General features: G+C 44.1%; 1 long non-coding RNA gene across 1 annotated transcript; it reads left to right on the forward strand.

Annotated features, from left to right (window-relative positions):
* Window positions 1–76: 76 nt before the first annotated feature.
* LOC310713720 lies at window positions 77–15901 on the forward strand. The gene is made up of 4 exons (XR_014529429.1): window positions 77–420; window positions 2946–3141; window positions 5944–6384; window positions 14498–15901. It is a non-coding gene; the product is annotated as an uncharacterized lncRNA (long non-coding RNA).
* The last annotated feature ends 1347 nt before the right edge of the window (window positions 15902–17248 follow it).

Genomic DNA, 17248 nt, shown 5'->3' on the forward strand with positions numbered 1-17248 from the left:
ACTTTAGGGCTTTTCCCTGGGGGGACACAGGGGTACGCGTACCCCTAAACATTTTGTGAATCTAAGCTTGGCCTCATTGAGGGGCAGTATTTCAATATGAGTAGGAAAATGAGAGTACCCCTAAACATTTTTTTAGAGAGGAAACAAAAGCACTGACTTTAGGGCACAAATATGGAGCTAAAGTTCTGCCTAGTTTGATCTTGTAATGATTTAGGTAGGAGCCCAACCAGTTGTTCTTAAAAATGCATTAGAATTTTGACATGGTCTTATCCTGGTCCCATGTACACCTGTCTAGCTACTGTTTGTCATGCAAATTGTTCCTTTGTATTTCCTTGGTCTCATCAGCAAAGTGTGTGTAGATGTTTCCAAGATGGAGCCCATACGAAACTGCACAGTCCTCTGAAGCAGCATCTTGCGAAGGTAGTGATTGAGAAATTGCAATCTAACTGCTTTTTCTGGAACAGCAAATGAACGGGCCAAACCTCAGAAGTGTAAGAATAGCTGATGCTTTCTCTGATAGTCTTTTGCAGGTAATAAAAACAGGGACTCTGGGCCTGTTGCATATCAAAATAACGTTAGACAGGCTGCCTCAAATCTCAGTTGACTCATTTTCCTCACTCGAGTGAGGAAATGTTTTATTTGTATCATGATTATCTGGAATTGAAGTTCCACACAAACGCACATGGAACAAGCCAATAAAAACTAAAAATGTAGGGCTGAACTTCATGTGATGGGCAGTTCAGTGGTTTTTCCTCCTGTCAAGATTTGTTTTTTAAGTAAAAATAAAAATAAAAATTGAAATCACTTGTGGGATGCTGAATTCATAATGGTAGAGGTAAGGATTTGTTTAACCATTTCCTTGCTCATTCAAAATATACCCTCCCCTCCCCCCCCCCTTTATAACTTCCTACTTACCTGACTGAAACCTCATAATTTCTTCTCCTGTGGGGACAATACAGCTCAGGAGGGGTTATTTTGTGAGAGCAAATGGCAGGAAGGCAAAGGTAAAAGTTGTTTCGTGAAGGTGCCAGATGTACATCCATACAGAGGGAGTCTCACAATTTAGGGGCTCCCACAGGGAATACCCTCAGAAGTGCTTTTAGGGTAGTGTGACTAGTGTGGTCACACAGGGCACCACAGTGCAAGGGTCAGTAAACAATGCTGTAGAATGGAGCACAAGTGGCAGCCGGGGTGGGGAAAGTAATTTCAGTATTGCAGTTGGTCCCTTACCTTTCCCGCCCCACCTGGCCACAGTGATCCATGCGACGGTCACCTCCAGGCATGACTACTGTAATTCACTCTACGCGGGGCTGCCCTTGAAGCTGTCTCTAAAACTCCAGAGGGTGCAGAATGCTGCAGCGAGGCTCCTCACGGGGTCTCTGCCATGGGAGCATATTCACCCAGTGCTTTTCAAGCTGCACTGGCTCCCGGTGGAGTACAGGGTCAGATTTAAGGTGCTAGTTTTGACCTTTAAAGCCCTTCACGGCCTAGGACCCTCGTACCTACGAGACCGCCTCTCCCTGTATGCCCCACGGAGGACCTAAAGGTCCATAAATAGTAACACCCTAGAGGTCCTGGGACCTAAGGAATTTAGATTAGCCTCAACCAGAGCCAGGGCCTTTTCAACACTGGCTCTGGTGGAACGCTCTGCCTCATGAGACCAGGGCCCTGCAGGATCTGATTTCTTTCCACAGGGCCTGTAAGGCAAGGGTTGTTCCACCTGGCCTTTGTCTTGGAATCAACTTGATCCCCTTGCCCTTTCCTTTTTCCTTTCTCCTTCTGTGATGGAACTCCTAAATGGGGACTTCCCTGGCTTTTTTCTGGCCCACATAGGACCAGTCTGGATAGCTGGCTTTGGTGAAGATTTGACGTTTTCATCCCCAAAAAGTTTTTGATTTGAGTTTCTACTGAAATGAGGCTGCATTTTAATGTTGTATTTTAATCAATTGTTTTTATACCTGGTATTAGCTGCCCTGAGCCCGGTCTTGGCTGGAGAGGGCGGAGTATAAATATATTATTATTATTATTATTATTATTATTATTATTATTATTATTATTATTGGGACGTGGGTGGCACTGTGGGTAAAACCTCAGTGCCTAGGACTTGCTGATCGTAAGGTCGGCGGTTCGAATCCCCGCGGTGGGGTGAGCTCCCGCCGTTTGGTCCCAGCTCCTGCCCACCTAGCAGTTCAAAAGCACCCCTAAGTGGAAGTAGATAAATAGGGACCGCTTACCTAGCGGGAAGGTAAACGGCGTTTCCGTGTGTGGCGCTGGTGCTGGCTCTCCAGCGCAGCTTAGTCACGCTGGCCACGTGACCTGGAAGTGTCTGCGGACAGCGCTGGCTCCCGGCCTCTAGAGCGAGATGAGCGCGCAACTCCAGAGTCGGTCACGACTGGCCCGTACGGGCAGGAGTACCTTTACCTTTAATTTTATGATTATTATTATTATTATTATTATTAGGCAATGCTGAAATTTGAGAGCCCAGTGTCTGCAATGTCTGCCACTTATGTCCTCTCCTAGGCCACACACACCCATACACCTTGAGCTTCTGAGCGTGGTGGAACTACTAAGAGGGCCCACCTCTCTCTATCTTAACACCTGTGAGGTTCTGTAGGGAAATAAGTGGTTTTTCAGATGCTTAGGGCTTCAAACACTCATTTGGGCTCCAGAAACTAATTGGCAACCAATGCAGCCAGAGGTTATGCTAGTACTGTACTAAACAGAACCCTCAACCAGTAACCACTTGAAGTCATTTTTGTCCAAAAGGGACTGTAACTGGCAAACTGGACACAGCTGAAAAAGGCACTCTTAGCCACCGAGGACACCTGAGACTCCTGTGAATCCAGAACCTCCCCCAATCTGCAGACCTGATTCTTCCAGGACAGGCCATCTCCCCACCTCCCTGACTTGAGAATTCAGGAAATATAACACCTCTGTCATTTCAGGATTCAGCTTCAATTTATTGGCCCACATGCAGCCCATAACTGCCTCCAAGGACTGCCTCCAAGAGCCAGAGCCATGCCTCTCTCAGCTCCGATAGAACAAAGAGATAGAATTGGGTGTGGTCTACATGTTGACTCCAAATTCCTGGATGTCCCAGCTGACCTGCTCATTAACTCACTTCACCTCAAAACTTGCCTGGTCGGTCTCCCTAGTCTCTCTTTCCCCTCCTGTTTATCAGGCGATGGCAATGGTGGTGAAGGGGGGCCCCCACTACTCATTTTCCTTTTTAAAAAGTCCTTTAGAGAGTAGATTTGCTGTATCAAGTGGAGCAAATCTCTATATTCTTTGCCCCCTATATGTTCCTTTCTCAGAGTGCCAGTGGACCCAAATGGGACCCAGGAGCTCCCTGGGGAATAAAATATGGCAGACATGACTGCCAGAAGCTTTCCTCTAATTGAAGCAGCATAGTCAACCCCAAAAGTTGTTGGTTATTATGATGTCATTGGTTGTCAGGGTTTCCGGGGGGTCCAGACCTGTTCCTGGTGGTCCAGCATCCATCTCATTTACTTCCATAGCTGTCAACGTTTCCCTTTTCTTAAGGGGAATTCCCTTATTCCAAATAGGATTCCTCGCAAAAAAAGGGGAATGTTGACAGCTATGCTTACTTCTCTTTCATAGAGTTATTAGTCACATATTTTCCAAGAGAAACTCAAAGTGAGTTATAATATAAAACATAAAAATAAAACGAAATAAAAACTACAACAATGCACAAACGGCTGTCTAACACATCCTACATATTAAAGGAACCATAATATCTAAAACCCTCTATATTAAAGGTCAAAAGCCTGGCTGAAGAGAATGCTTTTGCCTGGAAAAATGTTTTTGCCTCAGAAGACACCTGAAGGGAAGCTTTTCATGTTTGATGTTTTACTGTGTTTTTATATTCTGTTGGAAGCTGCCCAGAGTGGCTAGGGAAACCCAGATGGGCAGGGTACAAATAATAAAGTTGTTGTTGTTGTTGTTTCTAAAAGTAGCCAGTATGGCACTAAGCATGCCTCCCTGGGGAGAACATTTCTTAAGCAGGGAGTCACCACTGAAAAGGCCCGTTCTCTTGTTGCCACCCTTCACATTTCCCTTGGTGAGGGCACATAGAGATGGACCTCAGATGATAAAAATCAGCCCTAAAAGTGCTTTAAAAGAAAAGAAAATCCTTACTGGAGAAAGCCTCCGCACAGTATGACCGATGCTTGGAAGTAATTTCTGCTGTTTTCACTGAGGTTTATTCCCTGATAAACATCTGCAGGATTGCAAGTTGACCTCCTGTAAATTGAACACTTAACCGGGAAGCAAGCTGCACTGAAAACAATGGAACTTACTTCTGAGTATACACACATAGGATTGCACTGTTAATCACACTGTGCATTCATTAGTATCTGCTAAAAATTAAATACTTTCATTCTAGTGAGCGGGGGGCAAATCACAGCGAAAGATGTAAAAAGAGATGAGGAAGAGGCAGGTGTTATAATAATATGTTAGGACATTTGATCAAAGCTGATCTGCAGAGGTAGGATGAAAAACAATAGGTAAAAAGGTGAGAATGGAAGCACAGGGCCGTGTTTCATCCACCTGCAGCAAGGGCTTGACAGAAGAGGCCCACCAGGTTTGCTGTCTAGCCCTCAGCTACTTCACCTTTGATACAAGACACATTGCTTTGAAAGCACAGGTCTCAACATATCTGTGAGTGTTCCACCTCCATTCACCCACCATGAGGAATCGTACTGGATCAGAGCAAGGATTGCCATGCAGGGCGGGTAGAACAAATACAATAAGGATTCTAACCCCTATGTTAAGCTGAGGAGAGACCATTGCTTTGTGGTAGAGCACACCCTTTCATGTGTCTCCAGTTAAAAGGATACGGTTGCAGGTGTTGCCTAAGACAACAGAGACATGCTGCCTGTCAGAGTAAGCATCATCATTGTTGTTGTTTAAATTTCTATACCACCCTTATTCCGAGGATCACAGGACAATTTACAATATAAAAATGCAAAAATACATACCATAGTAACAAACAAAAACAATACCCCTCACACACACACACACTTTAAAAAGCCGTCAATTGTTTAAATAGCCAAAGATCTCGGAGAAGAGGAATGTTTTCACCTGGCACCTAAAGTGTTATGTACTGAAGTTCTCACCCTGGGCCAGCAGGGGGATACTGTAGATAGTTATGCAAATGAAGGATCGAAAGTGACGTTCAGTGATTGGATAGTTTTAGAAAGTTGCTACAGTAAAGTTGTACTGGAGCTCTATATAAGCAGGCTGTCTGAGCCCTTCAGCTCAGTTCTGTTCTGGCCTCTGAATAAACAAGAGCTGTTTGAAGAACCGCTGTGTCGTCTGATATGTTCACCCACAACTTAACATAAAGATATGTAACAAAGGCACCAGGCAAGCCTCCCTGGGGAGAGCATTCCACAAGCAGGGTGCCACTGCAGCAAAGGCCTGTTCTCATGCTGCCGTCCTCCTGACCTCTCGCAGAGGAGGAACACAAAGAAAGCACACCATATGGGGAAATCGACAAGGAGTCTGACTTTTAAAAGGCAGCTGCTTTCATAGACCTGTACATTGACAGAACGGCTCTTTAATACTATCAGCAATCAAGTTGTGCAGTCCAATATTTTGAATGCTTACTTGAAAGTAAGTCCCACTGGGTGTTCAATGGTGCTTACTCCCAGGTAAGTGTGCACAGGATTGCAGCCAGAGTGGGGACAACTTGGCACCTTGTAGTGGAGAGACCAAAGAAGCTGAGTGATTCAGTGGACCTTGCTTAGATGTGGCCTGAATTTCTATATGCACTGTCAGAAGAGCAAGGTATTCAGTGATATGACTTTTTATCCACAGAGTAGAAGTGTTCCATTTATGAAGCTTGAAGGCAATTACCTGCCGTTGCTGCCATTTCATCCTTAGACAACTTTTTATTTTTTATTTTTCTTACATGTCTAGAGGCTGTTATTCCAATCAGAGGTACACAAGGTACCTGACGACAATCAAGAGCAATAAATCAAGGTGTGTCACTATAAGGCAAAATGCAAAATAGCAGTGTGCAGCAAAAGGAGTAGCAACAAATAAAACAAGACCTTTCAGATTCATGGAAAGTGTGGAAAAAAAGCCGGGTAAAAGAAAAACGCTCATATCAGCAGTCTTGAAGAGGTGGGGCCACCAAACAAGTTGGTCAAAGTGGGCTTGAATTTTGTTCACAACTAGCATGGGGCTGAAGGAAGAGGCTTGTCAACACTACTGTAACAAGTGCAGCTTATCAGTGGTTCAATCTCTCAAAGGAAGCAGTGAAGCATGATCATAGATGGTTGGCACTCTGGAGCAATAGCTAGATCCTAACTAACTGCATGGGAAGAAGAGATGGGTCACACAAACATCATTGGCATGGTAAGCACTGAATATATTTCCTGGTACTACGCAGGGAGGTGGCTCAGGAATTCCCACGGAAAAGCCTTCTTAATGCTACTATTGAGCAGGGCTGCTGAAAGGCGGGTATAATGTAGATACTATTCTAAGTGATTACTGCGAGACGAGCCAGCCTGACTGCTGTCACCCGTATGTGTTTTTAGCCAATGAGTGAAGGCAGAGCTGTCAATGATAAGTGAGTTGTTTGGACACCAGTTGTTATTGGCGTCCATCTTTCTCTAGAGAAAATGGAGTGCGCCTTTGGGAGTGAAGTCAAACCACTGCATTCGCAGCACCAAAGTGACCTCTCCAGAGCACAAGCCCAGGCAGTGTGTGTGGAGGGTCCTGGGCTTTGTGGTCCAAAGGAAAGCAGAGCAAGACGTTTGGCACCAGCTTGGCTGCAGGAATTGCTGGAAGGAGGCACACTGTAACAAAGCGCCATCCAAACATCATAGGAACTCTGTGCTCCAGATTTCTGCAGGGTTTATTCCTTAGCCTTTTCTTTCCCAAAATATGTCCTGCAAGGCAGTGGAGGCTTAGGATCAGAGTTTTCCTTTTTCTAGATGGGCTATCTTCCCAGGTTGACGAGTCCCATTGGCCCCTCAATTCCCTCTACAGCATGTGCAGAAACCGCCTTCTTGACCATTGGATCCGCTATTGGTCTCATCATCTCAATCTGCCAGAGGGTTTGAGAACCATCAGCTACCCAGCAGGAATCCCTGGGATCCAAAGAGATGTATTTTCCCACCTTTCCTTTAGTGAATGTTTCCTGATTCTGTCTTATTTTCTAGCCATTGGAAACTGCATAATTTGCAGTTCCTTTTTTTAAGACAACCAATATACCTCTTTCTCATGGTGAGTTCATCCGAGATCTCCATAAAAGTTTTTTCTTCAAATACTGCTATACAGCAACTGTGGAGTGATGTTAAAGAATTTTTCCCTCCAACAGAAAGTGCAAAATATGAAAACTTTGCAATAAGGCTCAGGCATATTTCCTGCTGTAATAGTTCCCAGGTAGGAGCTAAAGATCAAACACTCATTAAGAATTCACTGTATAGTTAATACAGTACACTGTTAAACATGTTTACCCAGAAGTAAGTTTCTTTGTGTTTAATGAGGATTAGTCCTAGGTAAGTAGCCACAAGACTGCAACCTAAACTTTAGTTTAGGGTTGGCATTGGGGTAAAGCAGGGTTCTTATGCCTCTAACACCGACAGTACGTATGTGGCAGGCAGAAGTTTAACATGTTATAGGAAAAGCTTCACATTCTGTCTGTCAGGCAATATATTACATGTGTTGCCACTGATTTATCTTTTGCTCCTCCAATCCACCTGCAGAAGAGGACATAAATTTGAATACTGCACAAAACAAATTTGTGTCCTTGTTTGCAAGCAAGTGGGTTTCAGGGCCTAATCCATATAATAGAGTGTGCTGGGTCCAGAAAATCCTGTTGACACCTATGCTGTTGAACAAGACTTTAAAAGCTCTTGTAAGCATGTGCAAAAATCCAATTTGCACAGAATTCTGTGTGCATGGAGTTACATGACCATCTTAACACATGGTACCCGTGAGCATACACAGGTAGTAACCATGCCAGAGGTGGTCATGTGATTCAGCCCCAATTCCACTGAATAAGATCTTCAAGTAAGTATTTGATGCTGGTGTGGTGTACAGTACTGGTGACAGCAGGGATAACAAACATGGCACCCACCAGATTCATCGGACTCCAGTTCCCATTAGCCTAAGACAGCATGGCCAATGGTGGGGGATGATGGGAGTTGTAGTTCTGCAGCATCTGGAACCAACAACATATGGCCAACCTTAGGTTAAAGCATTAGGAAGGGGTAAACCTGGAAACCAGGAAGTTGGGAAATCCCTACTACACTGTGAGCAATCTAGATTGCCTTGGGCACGTGACTATTACTTTTTCTTGTTAACCTACTTCCCTGAGGTGTTGAGAGTAGAAGACAAATTAACGAAGTGTGCAGCACCCAGAGTTCACTGGGAAAAGGGCAGAGGCACATGTGAAAAATAAATTATATGTTTAGGATTAGAGCTGGAGTCTGTTTTACTTACTTATGCAACAGCTAGTCTAAACATTGCATAATGTAAGTGAAACTGCTTAATGCACAGTCTGTAAATAAATTCACACGTTTCTGCCCTTGCTTTGAATCTCCAGATACAAGGCTGAAATGCAGCTGCATTGCTTTGCACAGAGGCAAACTTGTATGAATATGACAGACAAGAGCAATTGCATTCTCTCTTATCAGTGATCCATAGATAATGGGTCACGGGGAGATTTCGAAACTGTACTTTTCAATCCATGCCAGAGAGGTGCAGAATTGACATGAATATGCTGACACACCTTGAAGCACCTTCCAAACACCTGGGGCAATGATCCTGACCCTTTCACCAAGCGAGTAATGCTCCAAAGGATGTCGGTTGACAAGTCAAGTGATTGCACCTTGTAAACCACCGCAGATTATTTTTTCTTAAGAAAAATGCTACCTTTCCTCTCTTTTTTTAATAAAACCACTCAGCCCCATTCACTTATGTGTACATACAAAACATTAAAGGTTTCCCACTACTGGAAAATGACGAGACCTTTTAACCTCATAATTAAGAGCTACTGAAGCTTGAGACAGAAGCCATTTTCTCTAAATGAGCAACAAGGATATTGCCATATTATTGCAACCCAGTGCATTCAATGTCAAAAAAGCATTGCTCTAAATGGTGGTGCTTAAGCAGTGGAGTTTTATTGAGGTCTCAGTGTAAAATGACTGTAGGCAAAAGGTGTTAGTATCCTATTCCAGTATTATATTGATTTTTAATTAAAATATCTCCCTTTGTTTTATGTTTGTGGTTGGGGAAATTTAAGGAGGGCGGGGAACAGCCAAGTTCCATTGATTATCTCTGTAAGCCTTAAACAGTCCAATCCTATAATTGCTACTTGGAAGCAATCGCCATTGAGTTCAGTGGGACTTTCTACCAGGTAAAGGAGGATAGGGTTGCAGCCATAATGACTTTGGATTGTATCCAACTAAGTTTAGAGTAGACTTACTAAGATTAATTGAGCTAAGGTAGTCATGTTCATTCATTTCAATGGGTCTAATCTGAGTAGGACGAGGACTGGGTATGATTCTTCATTGGCATTGAAATATGACTGTGTTTTTCAGACTTCCTGGCCTCAGTGAATACTTCCCTCACTTATTGGTCTGCTGAGAAATGCACAGGAAAATGTGTATGAACTTTTGTGCCAGTTCTCTTTTTTGGTATAAAAATCACAAACTGATGCAAAAATTATTCTGAATAACGAGAAAATGAAATTGACATATTCAACCATCCCTATCTTAGACACTCTTCCCATACAGCAGTGGTCCTTTTTAATGAGAGAAAACGTGTTGCTCCAGTCCAGCCAATCAATAGAGGCTGGTTCAGATTCCCAGTGCTAGGATATTGAGTGCTTGATCTCTGGTACTAGAATACAGAAATGAGAGAGGAGTGAAGTTTCCATCTGGCAGCAAAAAACTGCGAGTCCTCTACTGCCAGCAACAAGCAGTCTGTGGGCTGGCCCTGATCCATTGACCAGAGACTGAAAACCACTGTCCTAACAAATTCATGTCATTTATATTGCCCACAGTGTGAGAAGCGATCTAAAATGACACAGGCATCATGCTGAGTAAGCTATCAAACTCATGTTTTGATCCACTGAATTGTAAGAGAGTTTGGTCCAAAGAGATGTGAAGAATTTGGAGGAAAAAATATAACTTCACTTGGCCTGCTGGTTCAGAATGCCTGCTGTTAAATGTGTGTTTCAGTGGAGCAGGGAAGAGGAGAAACTTTTAGGCTGAAAACTAGATACCAGACTACACAGCGGTAGTTCAGAAAAGTGTGTTTCTAAACATGGGCAGAATGCATTTCCTATCATCACTGAGCAACCACAGCTTGCAGCACACTTCAGATGACAGAGCAAGGCTTCCAGCTCAAATTCAAATTCCAGCTCAAATTGAGAATTCCTGGAGAACAGGCGAAGTCCCGGCAGACTGGAGGAGGGCAAATGTTGTCCCTATTTTCAAAAAGGGGAAAAGAGAGGACCCAAATAATTACCGCCCAGTCAGTCTGACATCAGTACCAGGGAAGATTCTGGAGCAGATCATTAAGCAAACAGTCTGTGAGCACCTATGAAGGAATGCTGTGATCACCAATAGTCAGCATGGATTTCTGAAAAATAAGTCATGTCAGACTAACCTGATCTCGTTTTTTGACAGAATTACAAGCCTGGTAGATGAAGGGAACGCAGTGGATATAGCCTACCTTGATTTCAGCAAGGCATTTGACAAGGTGCCCCATGATATTCTTGTAAAGAAGCTGGTAAAATGCGGTCTTGACTATGCTACCACTCAGTGGATTTGTAACTGGCTGACTGACCGAACCCAAAGGGTGCTCATCAATGGTTCCTCTTCATCCTGGAGAAGAGTGACTAGTGGGGTGCCACAGGGTTCTGTCTTGGGCCCGGTCTTATTCAACATCTTTATCAACGACTTGGATGATGGACTTAAGGGCATCCTGATCAAATTTGCAGATGACACCAAACTGGGAGGGGTGGCTAACACCCCAGAGGACAGGATCACACTTCAAAACGACCTTGACAGATTAGAGAACTGGGCAAAAACAAACAAGATGAACTTTAACAGGGAGAAATGTAAAGTATTGCACTTGGGCAAAAAAAATGAGAGGCACAAATACAAGATGGGTGACACCTGGCTTGAGAGCAGTACATGTGAAAAGGATCTAGGAGTCTTGGTTGACCACAAACTTGACATGAGCCAACAGTGTGACGCGGCAGCTAAAAAAGCCAATGCAATTCTGGGCTGCATCAATAGGAGTATAGCATCTAGATCAAGGGAAGTAATAGTGCCACTGTATTCTGCTCTGGTCAGACCTCACCTGGAGTACTGTGTCCAGTTCTGGGCACCACAATTCAAGAAGGACACTGACAAACTGGAACGTGTCCAGAGGAGGGCAACCAAAATGGTCAAAGGCCTGGAAACGATGCCTTATGAGGAACGGCTAAGGGAGCTGGGCATGTTTAGCCTGGAGAAGAGGAGGTTAAGGGGTGATATGATAGCCATGTTCAAATATATAAAAGGATGTCACATAGAGGAGGGAGAAAGGTTGTTTTCTGCTGCTCCAGAGAAGCGGACACGGAGCAATGGAGCCAAACTACAAGAAAGAAGATTCCACCTAAACATTAGGAAGAACTTCCTGACAGTAAGAGCTGTTCGACAGTGGAATTTGCTGCCAAGGAGTGTGGTGGAGTCTCCTACTTTGGAGGTCTTTAAGCAGAGGCTTGACAACCATATGTCAGGAGTGCTCTGATGGTGTTTCCTGCTTGGCAGGGGGTTGGACTCGATGGCCCTTGTGGTCTCTTCCAACTCTATGATTCTATGATTCAAAGAATGTGACATTCCAAAAGGGCCAAGCAGGAGGTGCTTCAACTCCAGGGACAGAAAATCTAACCAACTCCACACACAGAACCAACAACTTTTATCTCCTTTAATTGTGCCCCAGATCTGCTGCATGAAGTCTTGACTTGCCTGATAGCAGATTTGAGGCCAACTAAATGTCTTTTGAAAATTGTCTAGTAGGGCTGTAATTGTAGCAGCAGGAGGCTTTAAAGGTCCTTGATACTCATACCTTTAATTTTTTTATAATTTGGCAGAAGTGTGATTCTGCTACAGCTGCTAATCTTTCTCACTTTAGAATTCATAGTATTGAATTCACATTTAAAGTGGATATGCTGCTTTTCTGTTTGGATAATTTATTCAATAGCCCACTGGTTCAATATATTGTTTTTGAGACAGGTTTGGTTCCTTGTCATGTGTAGTTGCACTGTTTAGGCACTCTATATCCAGCTATGAGATAGCCTGTGTCACTGCTATTCTTTTTCACTTCAGTGGGATAAAGCCACAGGCCTGCTGTTCTGGTTCTTAATTTTTAACCTGTCTCTTTCAGGACACAGAAAATTAGCTTCATCCATTAGCTGGAAGCACTTGTTAAGGCAGGTTGCACCATTCATCCCAGATGACTGCTCTCCATGGTTATAGAGTGATTGTCAAGGACAAATTGCTCTGCATTTTTCAAACAGCATGACTTAGTGCAGTCCTATCCTTGGGCCCATTGAAATAGCAAACGTTGGTCTAGGTTGTACTATTTCAGATTGCAGATGGTGGCTCCCTGATAGAATACTGTTTCCTATAATATAACTGACTAACTCCTCAGAACACAAAACATCAACTAGAGAGATCTGAGTCACTCTCCCCCTCCAGCCCTCTCTGTGACACATTAGTTTTCTATGTGCAAGGATGTTTTCTTTCATGGAAGACAGCCATCCTACCTACATTCTAAAGTGGTTTAAACTGAACCCCAAGCGAATATATGAGCATTCCATTGTCATATGTACTGTGCAATATCTGCTCTTCCTTGCCTGTTGAGGACAATACAACATTAAGTAAGATCAATGAAGTTTGCAGGCCCGAGAGACGGGAGCTTCTCTGTGGTGGCCCCATAGCTATGGAATCCCCTCTCCACTTAATTGTGCCTAGCCTCTTATTTATAAGCATTTAAGAATGCCTTTAAAACTTGTTTCAGATTGCTTTTTCTTAAAGAGTTCTAGCTGCTCCCCTATGTGTTACTTTCATGGAACATTAGAATAGAAAGGGGGAGCACCTTGAAATGTTTCATAATCTGTACCAATACTCCTCTGGAATCCCCCTGACTGTACTAGGGCTGAAATGAATTACTCCATCACACCACTATGCTAAAAAGTGGCAGACTTGAGGGGTGGGATTTGTAGATTGTCAAGGAATGGGAATACCCCCCTAGTTTTGTGGGAAATTTTAGCAGCAGACGGCAGTGCTTTCCTTTCTTGAAAAAAAATGTTAAAATGCATTTTTTGCATAGCTTTTCTTGGTGACTGCTGAGAAGAACTCTTCAGCTGCCACTATCACAGGGAGCAACAAATATATATTTTGTACATTTTTTTAGGCAGAGAGAGGAAACCACTGCTGTTCGTTCCCGTAGTAAGACTCTCCTTCCCTCTTCCAAATTCAAAACATTCCAGGTCCACCCAACATTTCTCACCCATTTCTGGGGGCTGAAAATATTCCCCCCCCCCCAAGATGTTGTAACCTATCCGGGGACCTTAGTGTAAAGTGTGGGCAAATAATAGTAATAATTTTCAATCATCAGATTTGGGTCCTGCCCTCCATTTTTACCAGGGATGCTGAAGGGAATGCTCTGCTGTCTGTCTCCCCATATAGCATAATTTGTGATTAAAATTGGTAACATGTATCCTAAAGGTCCATAAGGGACGCGGGTGGCACTGTGGGTTAAACCACAGAGCCTAGGACTTGCTGATCAGAAGGTCGGTGGTTCGAATCCGCGTGACGGGGTGAGCTCCCGTTGCTCGGTCCCTGCTCCTGCCAACCTAGCAGTTCGAAAGCACGTCAAAGTGCGAATAGATAAATAGGTACCACTCCGGCGGGAGGGTAAACGGCATTTCCATGTGCTGCTCTGGTTCACCAGAAGCGGCTTGGTCATGCTGGCCACATGACCCAGAAGCTGTACGCTGGCTCCCTCGGCCAATAAAGCAAGATGAGCGCTGCAACCCCAGAGTCGGCCACGACTGGATCTATTGGTCAGGGGTCCCTTTACCTTTTATCCTAAGGGTCCATATTTTAGGATTATGCAAAAATTTTATTTTACAGGGGATGAGTTGCCCATTCTTCGCACTTCATATAACTGCTGCTCCCAGCTGTGTGAATATTTTTTAGCAAAGGGCACTTGAATGGTCTTATGTGAGTTTTAAATGTTTAGGTCAGCATTACAAACATAAGCCTTGTAAACCTAGTGTTGTAAATGAAACAGCAAACTACACAGAGAAGACAGCTCCATTCCGCTCGTGTCAAGGTGCTTTGCCAAGTATACAAGTCTGTCCTCAAGGCTATTACATAATACCCATGCTAAAGAAGATATTGAGCACAAATGTTCCTTCTCTTTTATACCATTATATTTATTAACTCCTCAAATGCAGGCTGAACATAGATATCAGTATCTACAGAGAAGGAGAGAACTGGATTAGTGAAGGAGGAGAAATCTGTTGGATCCAGATTGTTCATCACGCTTTCTGACAGTTTAGCCGTCAGTCTTTATTTCAGTGGAACTACAGTGGAACTTGATTTCAGTGGAACTCAGAGCAGCTTAGTTTGGATGCAACGATATTCTTTGATGTTTTGATGGGCAAAGAAGAGATTTCAATGGCCAGCGTTCAAAGGCTGACTATATCCAGGATTAAACAGTCCCAACATATTGCATTTTAAGTGGTATTGTTGTGCTTACCTTTAATGTCTTCTATATAGCACCTAAGAAATAAGTAAGTGTGGTTTGAAATGTTGGGTGTGGAGGGGAAGAGTTGCCTTGGGGTTCCTCCTTAAGTTTTTAAAGTGTAAATGTAAAATGCTTCACATGTTTGGGTTAAAACTATAATATGGAGATATGGCAAACATCTTCACTGGCAACAGTTGTAGTGTTTGCAGGGTCACTCTGTAAAATAATGCACTTACAGGGAGAAAGCAGTGTCAGTTATGTAGCTAGTATATGAGCTTCTGAGTTTGTCACGCCAAAGCTGAAATCCCACTTTGGGAACACTGGCTTGTAACATTTTACTGACCCTGTGACTATTATACTTAATCTGAGACAGGGCTCCAAGCCAGCCTTTCTTTTTCCACACTATGGCTCAGCTTTGGAGCATGTGAAGTCATAATACAGTATTCTGAGCACGTGAATAGCCTCCCCCCTCATTACTGAGTAACCACATCTTGTCCTCACCGATTTGCAGCAATGTCACATACAGATGTCTTTCAGATCTCATGGCATCGTTTCACAGAAGCACCTAGATTTTGGGACAACTCAATGGTTCTTCACACTGGGTCCTGGTCTACACCTGCAGCAGAATGAGGTGGCAGAACACTGTTACCACTTTTTGAGACTGCAGTTGTGTGTGTGTGCCATTTTTAAATGCTCCCATACTTTACATGACCACCACCACACACTAAAAATCTGAAAGCAAAAACATATCAAACTAGGGAGACATGTATTCTATCCTGCTTCTTTGTTGTGCAAGATTTCGAGTTTCAGAGAATTTTTTTTTAAGGAAAAAACCAGATAAGCATTAGCTCAGTGGGAGAATGCATAATTTGTGTGCAGAAGGTCCCTGGTTTTTCAGCCAGCATGTCCAGGTGGGATTGGAAAAAACTCCAGTTTCAATTTTCAGTGTAGACAATCCACTTGATGGACCAATGGCCTGACTCAGGATGAGGCAGCTTCATATATATAGGTAGCAATCCCTTCTTGCTACCACTTCAGAATGCGTAGAGTAGACCTATATGGTTATACATATGTCAGATGAGTTTACATATGCATGTCAAAGGCCCAAATCCCTTTGGCCTTCCCCCACCCTCCCATATTAGTCCCCAGACTCAGTGGTCTTACAACCTTTCCCTCCTTTTCGTGTATTATTTTGGTTGTGAAGCACAAAATTAACATTACTCTACTTCCTCCATCACTTCATGTTTTACAGCTGCTTCTGCATTCCTAATACATTAGAGCAAATAAAAAAGTTTGCCAACCGTGATGGGGGGGGGGGAATACTCTGAACACATGGAGTTTCTCATTTTAAACTCGCTTAAATCATAGCACCATCCTGAACAAAATGGGGTTTGCTTCTGCATCTGGTAAAAAGCACATTCACTTGGGAGTAATAACCACTTTGTAGAAAATGATAGTGCGGATTTAAAATAAAAATTATAAAATAGGCATCTGTTAGCATGTATGTGCCTGGTCAGAGTAAGACATGGCCATCAACCCCACCCAACTATAAAATGTGGGATTTATTTATTTTTTAGAAAAAAGATGCTGCGCCAATCAGCGTAGGCCCTGCTGGGTCCCACGTGCCCAGATGCCAGTTCAGGTACTTATGTGGGGCCTGGTTGCTTCTGCCCCCAACATTGGTCGCTCTCTGGATGGTCATTTGGGGACATCCAGGCTGTGAGGCCATTAAATTTGGCACCCAGATAAAACACAGCTGCTTTGGTTACCCCCCCCTTTCCACAGGGGGCTTCTAGGCCCATAAGTGGGGAGGCAGGGAGGAGCAGCTGCCCCCCCCCAATATATATATATTAAAAATAAATAGCTAACTGAGGCTCTCCCCCTCTAACAAAAGGACTGCTTCCCCTTACAAAAATCCTGGCTGCGCCCATGTCTAGGCCTGTATTGATAACTTTGCTATACTATAGTTGCTGAAACAAGTAACCGCAGCACATGTTTTAGGGGGAAATGCTATGCAGTGCAACCAAATCTATTCTTAGGAATATAGAAGGACCCACCTCAGAAAACTCAGCTTCGATAACAACCCAGATCTACCCACTAGCAACCAGACCCTCCACCTCCCCGCCTTTCCCGGGCAGAGCCGAGGCTCCCTCGAGCTCCCTCTCCACCCCCGCCGCGTGTTTCCCAGCGCGGGAAGCCGGCCAGAGCGCGTCTTGGCAGTCTTCCGCCTAGAGGCGTTTGCCCGGAGCTGTCAGCTTGGCTTCCCTCGGCAGCTGCCGCTGTGCTCGCTTTGCATCCCTTCCTTCGCTTCGTGATCGCCGATTCCCTCCGCCCCGATCCTCGTTTTCGGAAATGGGCTCCCTTTCCCCACGGCAGCCCCGTGCGCTCTGCGTGAGCACCGCTGCTGCGCCTTGGCGATCGTGTGGCTCCCGCGCGCTCCCCCTGGGCAGCCTCGTCG

Source organism: Podarcis liolepis (assembly GCF_965112155.1).
Source record: "Podarcis liolepis genome assembly, chromosome: 8".
Lineage (NCBI taxonomy): Eukaryota > Metazoa > Chordata > Lepidosauria > Squamata > Lacertidae > Podarcis > Podarcis liolepis.